The following is a 7,500-nucleotide window of genomic DNA, read 5'->3' as shown; positions in this document are numbered from 1 at the left end:
TGGTATTACCATTATTTTTTATAATTCATTATCATTTTTATTTTTATTTCTACTATTGTTATATTTTTTTATCATAACTGATATTATCATTATTATCATTTTAGCTATTATCATTTTCCATCTCATTATTATCACAGCTTTTGTTATTATTATTATCATCAATACCTTATCATTCTCGTTGTTATTATTATTGTTATCATTATTATCATTATTATTATTACTATTATTGTTAATATCCTTTTGATTATCATTATCATTATTTTTATTGTTATTGTTCTTGCTGGTACTGTTATTGTTGTCTTTATCTTTATCATTATTATTATCAATAGCATTATTATTACTATTTCCATCATCATCATTGTCATTATTATTATAATCAATATTATATATGTTATCATTTCCATAACTATCTTTATTATTATCATTACTGTTATTTTTATTATCACTCCTGTTATTAACATTACTGTTATTATTATCATAATTATCATTATTATTATTCCTATCATTATCATTATTATTATTAACTGGAAAAAAATCATTGTTCTTATCATATCATTATTGTCGTTATTCTATTTGTTAATGTTTATATGATTATTGTTGTTCTCATTGTCATGTTGTTATTATTGTTATTTATAGTATTACTGTCATTATCATGATTATCATTACTGTTATTGTTATTACCGTTATATCTTATCATATACTATTTCTCTATTATATCATTTTATTATTGTTGTTATTACTATTACTATTACTTATTATCATTAGTATCCTTATTATTGTTATTATTATCATTCTTATTATCATTATCTCTATCTAAATCATTTTTATCATTATCATTATTGTCTTTTTTTACTCTTTCTATTATCATCATTATTACTATTGTTATTATTATTATCATTATTATCATTACCATTATTATCATTATTATCATCGTTATCAGAATTAGAAATTTATCATCAAAATTATCATTGTTGTTATTTTTATCATTATCATTACTGAATTATTATCATAATCATTATCAAGCATTATTGATTATTATTGATCATTATCATAATTATTATCATTACAGTTATCATCATTATCATAATGATAATGATAATCATTACTGTTGCTATTACTATCATTATTATTATTATTATCATTATTATGATTTTTTTATTATCATTAACATTATTATTAACAATATTATGATCATTATCCTTATCATTATTACTACTATCATTATTATTATTATTGTTATTATCATTATTATTATTATTATCATTATAATCTTTATTATTATCATTATTATTATCATTACTTTTATCATTATTTTCATCATTATCATTATCATTATTATTATCGTTATCATTATGACTTTTATTATCATTATTACTATTATCATTATTAGTATTAGTATTATCATTATTATTATTATCATCATTATCATCATCAATATTTTGTGATTATTATCATCACTGTCATCACTATGAATGTAATTATTCTTATTGTCATTATTTTTATTAATTCATTATTTCTGTTATTATCATTGTCATAGATATCATGATTATCCTTATCATTATTGTTTCTATAATAATCATAATGATGATAGCTATTGTTATCATCATTATGACCGTTATTATTATCATTAGCATTATCATCATTTTTATATTTCATTACTATTATTATTTGCTATTATTGTTACTGTTGTTTTAATTATTGTTATTGTTATGATTATCATTATTTACTCTTATGATGCTGATTGATATTTATATTATTATCATGATATAATTTGTTTAGTGATCTTTTATTATTATCACTATTATCATTATTATCATTATTATCATTATCATTATATTCCTTATATTTTATTGCTATTACTTTTATTATTATTATCATTATCAATATCATCATTATCATTATTATCATTATTATTATTACCATTATCATTATTACTACTACTATTATCATTATCGTTATTGTTATTACTATCATTATCTTCATTATCATTATTATTATTATTATTATTACTACCATTACTATTATTATCATTATTATTATTGTTGTTGTTGTTGTTGTTGTTATTATCATTATTATTATTATTATTATCATTATTATTATTATTATTATTATTATTATTATTATTATTATTATTATTATTATCATTATTATCAATAATATTTTTATCATTATTGTTATCATCTACATCATAATCATTATCATTATCATTATTACTTTTATCATTATAATTATTGTCATCATTATTACTATCATCATTATTATGATCACCATCATGAGTATAATAATGATAATGGTTATCATAATATTATCATTATCATTATTGTTCTTATCATTATTATCGTGAGCATTATTATTTTTATTATTATCATTGTCATCATCATCATTTTAATATTTACTATTATTATCATATATCATGATTATTATCATTGTTGTTATCATCATCATTAGCATTATCTTGAATAATATCATTATCATTTTCATTATCATTATCATTTCTATCATTATCATCATTACTATAATTATTGTTATTAATATCATTACTGTCATTGTTATTACTAACTACTATTACTGTTATTATTGCTGTTATCATTTCTACTATTATCATTATCATTATCATTGTTATGTAATTATTGTTATAATCATTTTTATTATGATTATTGTTATTATTGCTGTTGTTGTTACTATTGATATCATTATTACTCTCGTTATCATTATCATCATTATTATAATCATTATCATAATTTTTATAAACCACTACTATTGTTACATTTTTGTTATTATTTTTTTCATCATTATTAATTTATCTTCTTCCTTCTTATTATCATTATTACCAATATTGTTATCATTATTGCTTACCTGTTTTTTTCTCATTATTGTTTTTTTCATTATCATTACCATTAATGTTATTGTTAGTGTAATTGTTATCTTTATCATTATCATTATCATTACCAGCATTGTTGCTATCATGATTATCACTCTTGTTTTTCTTATTTTTTCTAATTATCACTAAAATCAACAAGACCATTATTATCATTATTTTCATTACCACTATTATTATTACCATTATTATTATCAATTTTGTTATTATTGTTATTATTAACATAATTTCCGTTCTCATTATTGGTATTATCATTATCACTATTATGATTATCAATATCATTGTCATTATTATTAGTATTATGATTATCATTATCACTATTATTATCATCATTTTACTGCTACATTATGCTTATCATTTTTATCATCATTATCATTTTATCATTATTACTATTATTTGCATTATTAGCATTATATCATTAGCATTATTTCTTTTACCAATTTTTCATTATCATTATTATCATCATCATCATTATTAATAATAGTATTATCATTATTCTTACTTTTACTATTTTCATTGTTATTCTCATTGTTATCCTTATTATAATCATTATTAAGATTATTAGTATTATCATTATTATTGTTATTGTAAATACCAATGCTACTATATTATTATCCTTCTATTATTATCATTATCACCATTATTATTATCATTATCATCATTATTATTATTATTATTATTATTATTATCATTATTACTGTTAGTATCCTTATTATCATTGTTATTGTCACTAATATTACTATCATCCTTATCATTATCATTATTATAATTATTATCATTATTATTATCATTAATATCAGTATCACTTTTATTGCCATTATTATCAATATTATTCTCATGAATGTTATTACTATTTTCATTATTATTATCATGTGTTGTTCTTCTTGTTATCATTATCATTATTGTTACTATTGTTATAACTGTTATTATTGTAATTATTATCGTTGCCAATGTTGTTATCTTTATTAATATCATTATTATTATTATCATTATCATCATTATTATCATCATTGTTATTACTGCTATCATTATTATTGCCATTATGATAATTATCATTATTATTATCATTATTATTATTAGGAGTATTAGTATCATTCATATTATTATTATTATTATTATTATCATTACTATCATTACTATCATGATCATTAGTATCCTCATTATCATTATTATTGTTATTTTTATCATTATTATCATGATAACTATTATGGTCATTCTTATTATCATTATCATTACAATTACTATTATCATTATTATTGTATTTATCATCCTAATCATCATTATCATTGTCAATATTAATATTGTTATTACTGTTTTCCATGTTATTGTTGTTATTGTTTTTATGCTTTTATTAATCCTTTTACAGATGCTATTTATATTATCTTTATTATCATCATTCTTATCATTATTGTTAGTTTTATAATTGCTATCATTATTATTGCTAATGTTGTTATTAATATTTTTAGTATCTGCATTATTTTTGTTCCTATCATTTCTATTATGAGTAGTATCATTATTAGTAGTATTGATATTATTATCAATATCATCATCATCATTATTATTATTATTATCATTATTATTATTATTATTGTTATTGTCATTATCACTATTATTATCAACATTATTTTTATTATCATTATCACTACTATTAATATCATTATCATTATCATTATTGTGATTACTACTATCATTGTTATCCTTGTTATTGTTATTATTATTATTATCGCAATTATCATTATCATTATCATTAACTTTACCATTAATATTACCATAATTGTTATCAATATTGTTATTATCATCATTATGATTATTACTATCATTATAACTATAATTTCCTTGGATATTTTTATCATCATAATCATCGACTTTTGTTATTGCTATTTTTACCATTATTATTATCAACATATCTTTTTAAATATCATTATCATTACTATCGTCCTTATCAGTATTGTTTTCATTATCATTATTACCTGTGATAATAGTAATCACCATCATCGTTATTATGATTATCATTATTTTATTCTTTTTATTATTTCATATTTTACTATCTTCATATTTGATATTCTTGCTCTTGTTGTTCTTTCTGTAATTATAACCATTAATAATGACATTTTTTCTTATTCATTAGCTGAACTTTGTGTGCAGTTGTATTGCAATATTCCTGTTATTGTTGTTGTTATTGTTATAATTATTATCAAATTTATTATCATTATTGTTGTTCTTATCATCATTATTGGCATTATAGTGATGAAGAGAAGGAGGAGGAGGAGGAGGAGGATGACTATGATGATGTTGATAATTATGATGATGATGATAATTATAATGATTTTTTATCATTATCATTATCATCACTATCATTATCATTATCATTATTGTTTCCACTACAGTAGTTATCATTATTATTATTATTATCATTATCATTATCATTATTATCACTTTCTTTGTCATTATTTTTAACATTATCACTATTATTTTCATTACTAATATCATTATTATCATTATCATTATTATTACCATTATCAAAATTATTATCATTACTGTCATTGATATCAAGTGCTATCGAAACTTTCTAAAGGCCAGAAATCTTTACCGGTCATGTCTGATGTATCAACAATGTCAGATATAACGGAGTGGCGGAATTATCTTTATGAGTTCACCATCCTTATCGCCGTCATCGCTATTATTATCATTATTATCATTATCATTATCATCTTCATTATCATCATTATTATTATCATTATCATCTTCATTATCATCATTATTATTTTCATTATCATTTTCATTTTCATCATTATTATCATTTTCGTCATCATTATCTTTATTATTTAATCGTCATTATCATTATCATCATCATCATCATCATCAATCATTAGTATCATCATCAATATTAACATCACCATCCTCGTCGTCAATATCATCATAATTATCATCATGATCATTAGCATCCTCTTCATCATATCATCATATCATTATCATTATCATCATCATCTTCAGCATCATCGCCATCCTTATTATCATCATTCCCATACCATCAGTAACATTATTATAAACATCATCACCCATATTGCCATCATTATTATCATCATTGTTGCTGGTCTTGTCACCATCTTTACCATCATAATAATCATTGCCATCGTCGTTACTATTAATATCATTAATATTACTCTTATTCAAATTATTCTTATGTATAATTCTTGCTATGGTTGTCATCATTATTACTAACACTATTGTTATCATTATTACCTCCGCCAAGGTGGTTATGCTTTTGGTAGCGATGGTTAGTTGGTTAGCAGGATAATTCAAAAAGTTTCGAGCAGATTTTTATGAATTCCTTATGATCTGGATCCTGTGCAGGAGAACTCAAAAAGTTATGAACAGGGTTTTTTTTAACTAGTTTCTTTTTTACCAAACCCAATGTTAAATTTTGGTAGTAATCCGGATCCAGTATTTTTTTTATTGTATTAGTGACCCTATTATCATTATCATTATCATTAACATTTTCATTATCATTATCACCATTACTGTTATTATTATTATTATTATTATTATTATTATTATTATTATTATTATTATTATTATTATTATTATCATTATCATTATTATTATTATCATTATTGTTGTTGTGGTTATTATTAATGTTATTATCATTATAACCATTGTTATAATTATTGACATTAGTATCATTATTATTTTTATTATTATCATTATCATAACTGTTCTTATTATTATCGTCACTACCTTTATTATCGTTGTTGTTATAGTTATTTTCATTATCATTATTACCATTATTAGTATTAGTAACAACATCATTAGTAGTAGTAATAATTTTAGCATTATTGTTATCATTATCATTGTTACCATTTTATTTATCATTATCATTATTATTATTGTAATTCTATTATTATCATCATCATCCTCATTATCTTAGTTGCAATTATTGTCGTCATAATCATTATCATTATAAAAAGTAATAGTAGTATTTTTATTGAATTCACTATTTAAATTATCATTATCGTCATCATTGTTGTTGTTGTTGTTTTCATTATTACTATTATCTAAAGTATCAGTGCTATCATTATTTTTATCATTATCATTATCATTACTATTTTTATCATCATTATCATTACCATCATCATTCTTATTAACATTATTATTGTTATTATTATTATTATCGTTAGTATTACTGTAAGTATCATCATCATCAATATGATCATCATTGTTATCATAATCATCATCGTAATCATGATAATATTTTTCGTTATCATCATCATTATAGTAACAACCATCATTATTATCATCACTATTGTTTTTATTCATTATTATCATTATCATTACATTTCCTAGTATTGACATTATCATCATCATTATCATTACTTTTGCCATCATTATTTCTATTATTAGTATTGTCTCATTATCATCATTATCATCATCATTTGCGTTATCATTATCATTATCATTACCTATTATTGTTATCATTATTATCATTACTGTTATTATCATTATCATTATTATTATTTTTATTATTATTATTATTATCATTATTGTTATTATCATTATCATTATCATTATTATTATTATTGTTATTATTACTATTATTATTATTATTATTATTATTATTATTA

This window comes from Penaeus vannamei, chromosome 10, assembly GCF_042767895.1.
Source record: "Penaeus vannamei isolate JL-2024 chromosome 10, ASM4276789v1, whole genome shotgun sequence".
Lineage (NCBI taxonomy): Eukaryota > Metazoa > Arthropoda > Malacostraca > Decapoda > Penaeidae > Penaeus > Penaeus vannamei.
Note: the sequence above shows the minus strand (reverse complement) of the source record.